Source organism: Prionailurus bengalensis, chromosome D2 (assembly GCF_016509475.1).
Source record: "Prionailurus bengalensis isolate Pbe53 chromosome D2, Fcat_Pben_1.1_paternal_pri, whole genome shotgun sequence".
Lineage (NCBI taxonomy): Eukaryota > Metazoa > Chordata > Mammalia > Carnivora > Felidae > Prionailurus > Prionailurus bengalensis.
The window spans coordinates 33,342,580-33,353,933 of NC_057351.1; the positions used below are offsets into that span (position 1 = coordinate 33,342,580).

Here is an 11,354-nt window from a genome sequence, read left to right on the forward strand (position 1 = left end):
ACGTGGATGGAACTAGAGTGTACTATGCTAAGTGAAGTCAGTCAGAGAAAGACAAATGCCATATGATCTCACTCCTATGTGGAATTTAAGAAAGACACAGATGAACATAGGGGAAAGGAAGGAAAAACAAGATAAAAATGGAGACAGAGGCAACTGTGAGAGACTCTTAAAAACAGAACAAACTGAGGGTTGCTGGAGGGGAGGTGGGTGGGAGGATGGGCTAAATGGGAGGGATGGGCATTGAGGAGGGCACTTGTTAGATGAGCACTGGGTATTATATGTAAGTGTTGAATCACTGGGTTCTACTCCTAAAACCAATACTACACTGTATGTTAACTAACCTAAATTTAAATAAATAAATTTAAAATAAAAGTGAATAAAACATATTATCAGTTTAAAAAAACTGAACTTAAACTCAATGTTTAAAGTTTCTGTTGCAACTACAAAAGTCAAGTTCTCCTAAACCAGAAACATTTTACAAATAAATATAGGCTGATGGAGAAAGTTTGAGAAAGAAATCAATCTTATTATTTATTATTAAAATGGTGCTATTCTTCAATGACTTTTAAACTGTATAATATACCCCTCAACTATTTCAAACGCTTCAGTTAAAAATGCATACATTTCCCAATGTAGGAAAAAATGTCAGGATTCTTGTGTCCAGAATACAGAATATAAAAAATTTACCATATGTGATATTAAAAGCCCCCGAATTAGTAAGATTCATCAATAATGTCCACCTTTATTTGGTGGTCCCCTTAACAGGAAGCCGAATAAGCAGAAAAGGTATCAAAATATGAGGTCAAATTTGACCATCAGCCAGTAATTTAAAAAAACACCAGTAATTTAGATGGAAGGGTCTAAGAGGATACTTGACACATAGAAGACACTTAAGAAATGATACTTTTGGATGTGAGGCAAGAATTTAAGAATAGATGGACTTGTTGCCAAAGATGTCTCAAGGGATGTAGAAAAAGAAAAGACTTGGTGAATGGTGGGAAGCCCAGGAAACCTCAATCCTGGGCTAAGACAGTGAGAAGGAACAAGTAGCCTAGTCTACTTGCAGACAGCAGACAGCTGCAGACTTTCATAATTTAAGAATTTGAGTAGGAAAAGTGAACAGAGGCAGTGGAAGGGAAAAAGGAAAAGAAGCAACCATTAAATTATGCATGTTTTATTTGTGGCTTATAAATGCTGGTATTTCCAAATATTAACATAGTCTATATATTCTGACTTTAAGAAAGACCTTGCAGCATCTTCTCTTGGCTATACTAACTGGTTTATATTAATGAAACTGAGTATTTAATAACATAAACGTCAATAAATATTGGTTAAATTAAAAAACCAGCAGTAATATAAAAAGCAACAATCCGTTAGCGATTCAAACTCTTAAAACTAGGTTTGTTTTCTACTTTGGAGAGTGGGGAAATATATATGTGGGGAAGTTTTAAAGTCTAATCTCTAAGCTTAAAGATTTTGTATACACACACACACACACACACACACACTAAAACTTCACACAGTAATGGGGCGCCTGGGTGGCTCAGTCGGTTGAGCATCCGACTGAGGCTCACTCAGGTTATGATCTCACGGCTTGTGGGTTCGAGCCCCGCGTCAGGCTCCATGCTGACAGCTCAGAGCCTGGAGCCTACTTCCGATTCTGGGCCTGCCACCCCCACCCCTCCCCACCCCCCGCCTTCTCCCGGTCATGCTATCTCTCTCTCTCAAAAATAAACATTAAAAAAAAAAAAAAAAACTTCACACAATAATTAACTACAAAAATGTTACCTGAGAAGTGGAATCACAATTATCTTCACTCAACCTCTGCATTTTAATAACCATTTGATAGAACATTTCTATTTCTGTAAGTAAATAAGTGAGCTAAAAAACAAAGTCAAAGTAGCACAAATTCAAATCATGGACAGAGTTAGCAAAATCCAAATATTCAACTCCCCAGCTCTACTAGTTGACACAATACCACTATCAATCCCTTTTGCTCCAAAACAAATTTCATTTATTTTTTATTTACCTAGGAAGTCCTGACAAGACAATGTTAGTGTCTTCACCACTCTAAGGATATAAGTGAAAAAGTAAAATTTAGATATTTACATTTTGGAATTTTTAAGCTTAAATAAGGAACATGAGGTGATGACAAAATATTCCAAAAGCAGAATTTTCAATGAAATATGTAGATCAGTAGAACAAAATAGAGAATCCAGACACAGAAAACGGATCTGTTTGGGGGCACCTGGGTGGCTCAGTCAGTTAAGCAGCTGACTTCGGCTCAGGTCATGATTTTGTGGTCCGTGGGTTCAAGCCCCGCGTCAGGCTCTGTGCTAACAGCTCAGAGCCTGGAGCCTGTTTCAGATTCTGTGTCCCCTCTCTCTGATCCTCCCCCATTCATGCTCTGTCTCTCTCTGTCTCAAAAATACATAAATGTTTTTAAAAAATTAAAAAAAAAAAAGAAAATGAATCTCTTTGTTTGACAAAGGTATAAAGGCAACTCAATAAAGCAAAAATAGTCTAGAGTAGTAGTTAGATATTCATATGCAAAAAAACTTTTTTATTTGGGCACCTCATATTTCCTAATGGACAATGGGTAGCTCCCTGCCCAGGAATTTATATACATTTTAGGACAAATTCCATTTTTATTTCCCTCTACTCATTCTAGCCTTCAATTCCCTCCTTTTTTTCTAATGCCAGATCCAAAGCTGTCAAGTTCAGAAAAATATATATGAAATAAAATCACATACACTGGAATAGGGAGAGATAAATTCATGGTTGCAGAAATGTGAATCTAGATACGGGTTTCCATTCAACACATACTCAGATTTAATATCAAGTAAAATGTTGGTACTGTGCTTGTATAGCATGTAACTTTCCTGTCTTATTTCTCCTACAAAACATTTGTCATCAATCTTTGGATTTTCCCATAGGCTACCAGGCACATTATAAATGCTTTTAAAATTAAATTGAGTGGGAGCACCTGAGTGGCTCAGTTGGTTAAGCTTCTGACTTCAGCTCAGGTCCTGATCTTGTGGTCCGTGAGTTCAAGCCCCGAGTCAGGCTCTGTGCTGACAGCTCAGAGCCTGGAGCCTGCTTCAGATTCCCTGTCTCCCTCTCTCTCTGCCCCTCCTCCCCTGCTCATGCTATCTGTCTGTCTGTCTCTCTCTCTCAAAAATAAATAAACATAAAAACAAATTTAAAAAAATTTTTTTAAAATGCTCCCATGTTTAAAAACTAAATAAATTAAACAAGTTAAATTCAGTTAAGTGGAATGATTAAGTTAGTCACTACTAACCAGGAACCCTACTTTATTTCAACATTTATAATACATTGGTAATACAGTAAATTGATTTTTTACCCATTCTATTTCCTCAAACTCAATCTGATCAATCATCGGGAATTAAATAATGTGAATCAGAAAACAGACAACCTGGGTCCAAGTTCTAGTGCTGACAGTTACTGTTGTCTTGGGAAAATTACTTGACTTCTCTGAGCCTCAGTTTCCTCATCTGTAAAATGGGGGTGATATAAAACTACCTCACAGAATTATTTTAAGGATCAAATTATATATGAAACAACACTTTAAAAAATATAAAGTACTTTCATTACTATCAAGTAGATTTAAAAAATCTCTTTTTAGAGCCTAGTCCAATGCCCCTAGAAAATTCTTTCAGGGGTAAGAAAAATTACTGATACTTCAAGGTTTATAGTCAAGTGTTTCTTTTCCTAAGGAAAAAAAAATGCAGATAGAAAACTGGTTAAAGTTTATTGTAGCTATACAGCTGTATAAAATAAACCACTAATTTATAGCCTTCTCTTTGCACTACTTATAATGGAGAAACAGTTCAAATGCCCAACAAGAAAAAAAGGATGAGTACATTAATTTAACATATTATAACATTACTATTTAAATGAAAAATAGGTAAACCACCAAAACATGGACATATTTATATGAAACACTAAGCAAAAAGAGGAAGAAGTCTAAGATAGTATGCATTCACAGATGACACTATGTAAGAAGCATGAATCCTGCACTGTATTTTTGCCAATGTCCAACCAAATATACTAATAGTCAAACTTATCATCCAAATCAACATCAGGAAAAGGAACGTTTTTCATTATACCAAGTTCAAAAATTACTGGAGTAATCTTTTTTTTTTAAGTTTAGTTATATATTTTGAGAGAGAGATAGCATGAGTTGGGAAGGGACAGAGAGGGAGAGAGAGAGGGAGAGAGAAGGAGAGAGAGAGAAAAAGAGAGAGAGAAAATCCCAAGCAGGCTCCACACTGTCAGCACAGAGCCAAATGCAGGGCTCGAACTTATGAACCGTGAGATCATAACCTGAGCTGAAATCAAGGGCTTGACTGTTAACCAACTCAGCCACCGGGGCACCCCATTGCTAGAGTAATTTTAATGAAGACTTTTGAATTTCTAGTTTTTGTTAAGGCACAATATTTGGCCAGAAAAAAACTAATGAGAAGATAGCTTCAATTTATACAAATAAATTTCATTGAGTAGAAACATGAATGAAGTTTTAACTAGTTTCACAAATACACATGCACACTTTATTTGGCTTGTCTCTTACAAATTCATATATTGTACACACACCATTATGATTTAATTATAAGATTTAAGTTCTCACTGTAAGAAGAGGACTGGTTTAATGCCAAAGGCCTATGCAATTTATTTTTGTTTACATTCAAGCATTTTCCACTTTCAGAATAGAACCAAAGAGATATTACAACAGAGATATTACAACACAGAAGGGGAAGTCAGAAGGGGGAGCAATGTAATACACGATTGCCTAGGCAATTTAGCAACTTAATAATTCTTTAACTTCTGTTAAAACTCTTTCAGCAAAAGTTTATTATTGTCATCTATATACTCAAGTCCAATCAGACTTAGAAGCTCAGTTCCATTTTCATAAGTATTCAAGAAATACTGCATCAAGATACCTAGATGTACTTAAAGATTAACTTTTTTTATCCTTATGATAATTTACAGATGTGTGGGGTTGGGGGAGGGGAGTATCTATAAATGGTATATAATATTCCATGCAGATGTTTGCACTTGCATTTTCTGACCCAGGATCCACACCTCTGTCAGATTCTCAATGGATTTCATGACCTTAAAATAAGTTGAGAACTGTTACTATGTATCTCACAGGGCACACTTTTCAAACCTAAGAGCAGTAATTACATCCCAGTTGATAATTAATTGCTAAATAAATTAAGGCATTCCTTCCACAGAAAAGAAGGCTTGCAGCTTTATCACTGGGTCCCCAGAATAACTCTTGCTGCATCCCTGGAATAAAAGCAGGAGTTTGAACTTAATCACCTTATGAAAGACACTGCTTGCCAGTATACAACCCGCCCTGCAGTATTAGAAAAGGTTAACTAACATCTCTTTATCAAAAAGCCAAGATTCACCTGCAACAACCTGGACCACCTAGGTGACAGAAAAGCTTTCTTTTTTCAATAGTCTTTTGCACTGTCTAAATTGTTCTATGGTAATTAAAAGTTATATATATTTATTTTATCTGTTTTACTACCTTAGTTACCAAGACACAAAATGTCAAATGTAATTATCTGCTTACCAAAGTCCTGGCTTTTAGTACTTCAAAATAAAACTCATTTTAGATCTCAAAGGAAACAGCATAATCCATCTAAAAGGAAACAAAGTAGTCCTCTTCCTAGTTAGTCTATGTTAAATCTATAAAAAGCACTTGCCATCAGCTATCTAAAATACTGGCAGGACTTAAGGCATAACGTTTCAAAACCAAAACTGACATGGCTTTTAAAGGTAAGTGATAAAACCTACACTTCCCACAAAAAGGAAAAGGTAAAATTCAAGGTTCTTAAAATTCTGAAATTATACTCACAGGCCAAAAAGCCAAAGTTAAAGAAAAAAACACATAATGTCTATGTAAACTTTAAATGGAGGCAAAACATGTTAACGGTTGTTCACTTTCAGCTTATTGAATATTTTCTTAAGGTATGTATCCTTAAGGTATGTATCCATTTGCTCCATAGAAACTCGACCAGAAAATCCTTTCAGAAGGTTTTATAAATTAGATTCCAATGTTCCTGCTATTTCATCTGATTATTTCAGAAGACTGGCCTCATTCATAAGGCTATTCACACATCTAAACCTAAAAGTGGAAACACGTTTCTTCCCAGAAACTTTTTTTTTTAATGAGCAAAAACTATGAAAGAACACTGCTGCCACGTCTTTTCCCCTCCCCCACTCACGTAGTGGCTGTTTCATCCCTTTGGAGTGCATTCCAAGGGAAAGTCCGGGAGCCACAGCTCTCGGAGAAACCAGAAACAGTTAAATTGAAATTGGCAAGCCTCTGTGGCCTTTCAGATCAATTCCTAAAAGGAGAGCTCGCTTCTTCATCATCCCTTTCTTAAAGCAAACAGCGCAAAATTCCAAGAGTCTTCACTCCCCGGAACGCATGTTTGTGTCTAAAAACTGAACTGTATTTCATACATTCGATTATTTAGGAGAAATAGTCCCCTAGAAATAGGCGAGATGGTACCATTCATCCTCCCCCTTTAAAACATGTATCTGGAGGGCCATTCGTGCAATCCAACTCAAAATTCTCACACAACCATGGAACTCGTTTTAATGATGTGGACTTTTAGAAGCAGCAAACTCTCTGCTGAGAGAAAGAAAGTGGGGGTGGGGTGGGGGGGGTGCGTAGCTCTTGTGCCTTTAAAAAAAAATCGTGGAGGAAGAGGGAAGGAAGAGCAGCTTTCCCGACGACCGGGTGATCTGACAGCCGCCTTCCCCAACCGAGCAGCCCGAAACTCGGCGCCCCGGGCTGCATCTAGCTGCTCCAGCAGCACCGCTGCGCGCAACAGATGAGTCGAGCCTGAACTTCTCCAGCTGGGTCCGCTTCCCAGACCCGACGACTTTTCGACAGGGTAGAAACGCCTCGAGCGCTTCAGCTCCTGCTCTAAGCTTTAAAACCCGCTCTTTACCCGGCCACATGCTAACCATCTGCGGCGGTGGAGGCCAGAAACCCACGCCCCGCCCTCGCGTTCCCCCCAGCTTTCGTAGGGAGGACCAGGTATGAGGAGAGCTCGGAAAAATCAACAGGGTGAGCCCTCCCCGGGAAGGAAGGAATATTCAAGAAAGTCCTGGTCCCCAGGGCGGAGACAGAGACTGCCGCAGCCCCAACGGTCGGGGGCGCCGACCAGGCAGGAGACGGGAAGGGGAGCACGCAGAAGGGCAGTAGGGCCTCTGGGGCAGCCAAGGGGCGCGGGGCGCGAGGCCGAGTCTCCAGAAATGAAGGTATTAAGGCCACTGTGGTAAACTGGAGAACCCTCCGCTCCCAAGCCATCCCACCAGAGAAGGGAGGGACCGGACCGCCACAGCCGTCCGAGAAGGGCCACAGCGGTCCTAGGGCCGAAGCTACAGCCCCCAGGGTCGGGGAAGCGTCTCACCTGGGAAGTGGGGCGGGAGGGGCGGCGCGTTCTTCAGTCCCCTGTAGCCTGCTCTTGGGCCCGATACCTGCTCCTTCCCCTCAGCCCGCTGGCGGCGCGACTGGGCAGCAGAGGGAGCCAGTTAGCCCTTTTATAACCTCTAGGCTGCGACGGCAGCGCTAGGGAGGAGGCGACTGCAGCCCTCGCTACGTGAGCTCGATCACACCAGCGCCCCGGAGACTGCGCAGGCGCCCGGCCCGCACCTCCCTCCGGTCCGCGCCCGCGGCCCACACCCGTACTCCCACCAGCCCCAGAGTCCTAGGCAGGAGGGGGACAGCGGGCGGGCCTGGGGTTGTGATGCGCCTGCGCAGGCTTCTCGCCACGCCACCGTCACCTTCGTTACCTCGGATTTGCCTCGCTGCTGTTCATCAGGTTGTTTAACGCCTTAATTTCAAGATCAGCCTAGGCCTAGGCGTCGAAACCACCGGCAATGAGATAACTTAAATATGAGAAGAGGAACGTGGGAGCGTAGAAAATGAAGCTAAAAAGAAGCCTCGGGTGGAAAATAATACAATGCATTCCCTGTTAGTTTGTCTGCTGTCTTGGCCCTGAGGCTTTTTGCTTTATCCCCCTTTTCACCTCTTATGTCATTTTATACGAATCTCACTCTATCTGACACCTTTATGCTTTATCAGTAGATAATGGACTGTGGGCTCCGGAGACAGATTGTTGGGGTTCAGTTCCCAGCTGAGCTGGGCATGAACCTGTCTTTATCTCAGTTTCCTTGTCTGTAAAACGGGAAAGATGGTAGGTATCCCATAGGATTGCTGTGAGAATTAAATGAGATAATGTATGTAAAGCACTTCGTGCATTCCTAGCACGCAGAAAGGACTGAGCAAATACTGAGTAAATACTAGATGGTGTCGTTATACCCTATAAGGCATCCAGTCTTGTGTTTGGTCTTATTCTAACATTTGCCTTGGCCATTATATTCCTAAAAGAAGAAAGCCTTGCTATCAGGGAGCAGATAATGGAGATACTTTGACCCTTGTCAGTAAAAGAGAAGAATGACTTCTCTAAGATTTGTGATTCATTAAAAATTGTTTCTAAAGTTTTCCATGTATGCCAAAAAGCATAGCAAAAATTAACATTTGACTCTTATCTAGGAGGCAGAGTTGATTAAATAGATACAGAGAGCGGGTACTTTGGAAGCTCTAGGCATCCAGAAAGTACATATGATGATGTCTAACTCAGAGGTTCTCAAAGTGTAGTTGGGGGTCCACAAGGTCAAAATTATTTCATACTAAGACTGGGCTTTTCCAGAGTCTACATGTTAGGTGATATTGCAACAGATTCAATGCAGAAGCAGATATGAGAATTCTATTAAGCTAGATATGGAGATTTGCAGAAATGTAAAATAATGCGACTCTTCTCACTAAATGCTTTTTGCTTTGAAAGAATAGTTATATTTCATTAAAATTTGTTATTTATGCTAACATGTAACAGCTTTATTGTTTTTTATTTTTAAATGAATTAATAAATATTTTATATGTTTATTTTAACTCCTAATACCATTAATGTTGATAGATATCCTCAAAAAGCTTTTTGGAGTCCTCAGTACTTTTTAGGAGTGAGATGGTCATGAGATCAAAGAGTTTGAAAACTTCTAGTCTAAACAAAAAACAGAGCCCTTTGACACAAGAGGCAAATGTTACCTCAAATGGAGGTGTAATCAACATATCCACTGACCCTGTCTGAGCTGACTGAAAATTGACAATCCACCCTATAAATAAAATGGCCCCAGACCCTGAGGGAGATTTACTGTGAAGCTAAGAAAACTTCAACTTGGGGGGGAGGGGGGGGACAGGGACTTCATTGGCATTCGCCTCTTACAAGGCTCTGGAAGGGGCCCTAGCAGTATATGCACACAGTTCACAAAAATTTTAACTGCAATCTTTAGACTGCAAACTCTTTCTTCACTGATTTCTCCTCTGTCACACTTCCCCTTGTCCAGTGGTGTAGGAGTGGCTAGCAGGCATTTTTTAAATTTAGCTCCAGGAAGTTGAGTTAGAATACATTTGGTTTGAGTTTAGCGGGATATATTTTTGTAACGCACAGTTACTTCTATGCATAGTTAAAATATTGCCAGCTGTCCCAGTGTAGGAATGGCATCCAAGAATACTACCACCCATTGTGCCAACCCACCCATCATTGTAAAACAAAGGTGCAGGGCCAGACATTTTATAGCTATTTGAATGTATCCTATGTTTTACCATCAAAAAATACGTATAGTGGAGCAGAAACAAAGCTGAAACTTAGGAAGCCTGAAGATAATCTGCGGGAGATTCTTCTAATTACTTGGGTCCATAAAAATGTTTTAAAAGTAGCCTCTACCCCCAATGTGGGGCTCAAAGTCACAACCCCAAGATCAAGAGTCACATGCTCTACCAACTAACCCAGCCGGGTGCTCCTGGATTTGTAAAATATTTCTTTTTTAACATTTTTATTCATTTTTTGAGAGACAGAAACAGCATGAATGGGAGAGGGGCAGAGAGAGAGGGAGACACAGAATCTGGAGCAGGCTCTAAACTGTCAGCACAGAGCCCAACACAGGGCTCAAACACACAAACCATGAGATCATGACCTGAGCTGAAGTCAGATGCTTAACCGATTGAGCCACCCAGGTGCCCCTTGTTTTTGTTTTTGTTTTAGAGAGAAAGAGCATATGAGCGGGGGAGAGGGGCAGAGAGGAAGAGAGCCTGACACAGGGCCAATTCCACGACCCTGAGATCATAACCCAAGCCAAAATCAAGAATCACTCAACGAACCTAGGTGCTTTGTCAAAGGCAGTTTTAATCAAACTGCATTCACATATTAGAAACAATTAGAAATCACTTGAGAGTAGATAAGTATTGAGTTGTGAGAATTATAAAATACTACATACTTTACTTGAGAGGAGAAATAATAAAGTTGAATTTGATAAAATAGGTAAGTGTGGATAGGTTTTCCAGCAGGGGATTAAGATGATGGAAGCAATATTTTAGAATATTATGCTATGTGAATTAGAAAAGAAAGAACATGGAGTCTAGATTAGTAGTCCAAGATTCATTGAATAAATATTTATGGAACGCCTACCAACTGTGTCTAAGACATTGCCTACTGAGCTGTGGAAGATCAAACTTTAATTAGACAGTTTCTTAAAGAGTTTATAAATTTATTGGACAGAGTGATATATGATTCCTGCTGTCATATAACTTGGAGTCCTTTGAAGAAAACTGACAATACAGTAAATAAGTACATATATAGATACATATTAATTATAATAAAAGAAACTAAGGTGCTATGGAAAAAGAATAACAGTAGGGACATAATTTAGATAACTAACACAGGGAAAGTGTCGCTGAAGAAGTGACACATAAACTGAGACCTGAGTTGGCCAGATGAAGTGTGTGAACAAGAGCATTCTAAAGAGAGAATAGTAAGTGTGAGGAGCGTGTGACAGGAAAAAACTTGATGCATTTGAGAAGCTGAAAGAAATTCAGTGTGCTTGTGGTTCCATAAGCAAGGGAGAAACGAGGGTGACTGGTATGCAAAGGCTAGATTATGAAGGGCCTGTTTAGTACTGAAACTAGTACAATGGAAAGGCACTGAAATATTTTATTTTTTTAATTTTATTTATTTTTTTATTTTGAGAGAGAGAGAGGGCATGAGCAGGGAAGGGGCAGAGAGAGAAAGAGGGAGAGAGAGAATCCCAAGCAGGCTTCACACTCAGCACCTACCATGATGTGGAGCTCAATCTCACAACCTGAGCCAAAATCCAGAGTCAGATGCTTAACCAACTAAGCCACCCAGACGTCCCTGAGGTATTTTAAATAGTGTGGTAATATTATGTTACTTTCACAAAGGAAAAACGCAATG

The 11,354-nt window shown here is 39.9% G+C and overlaps 1 protein-coding gene across 2 annotated transcripts in view; it reads right to left on the reverse strand.

Moving 5' to 3' along the window:
* Positions 1 to 7,617, reverse strand: part of P4HA1 (prolyl 4-hydroxylase subunit alpha 1) — an 88,473-nt gene extending 80,856 nt beyond the window's left edge. For both annotated transcript variants that reach the window (XM_043596609.1, XM_043596608.1), the window contains exon 1: positions 7,458 to 7,617. The gene's annotated coding sequence lies outside the window, so the exon portion shown is untranslated. The remainder of the gene's footprint in view (positions 1 to 7,457) is intronic.
* Positions 7,618 to 11,354: the final 3,737 nt, after the last annotated feature.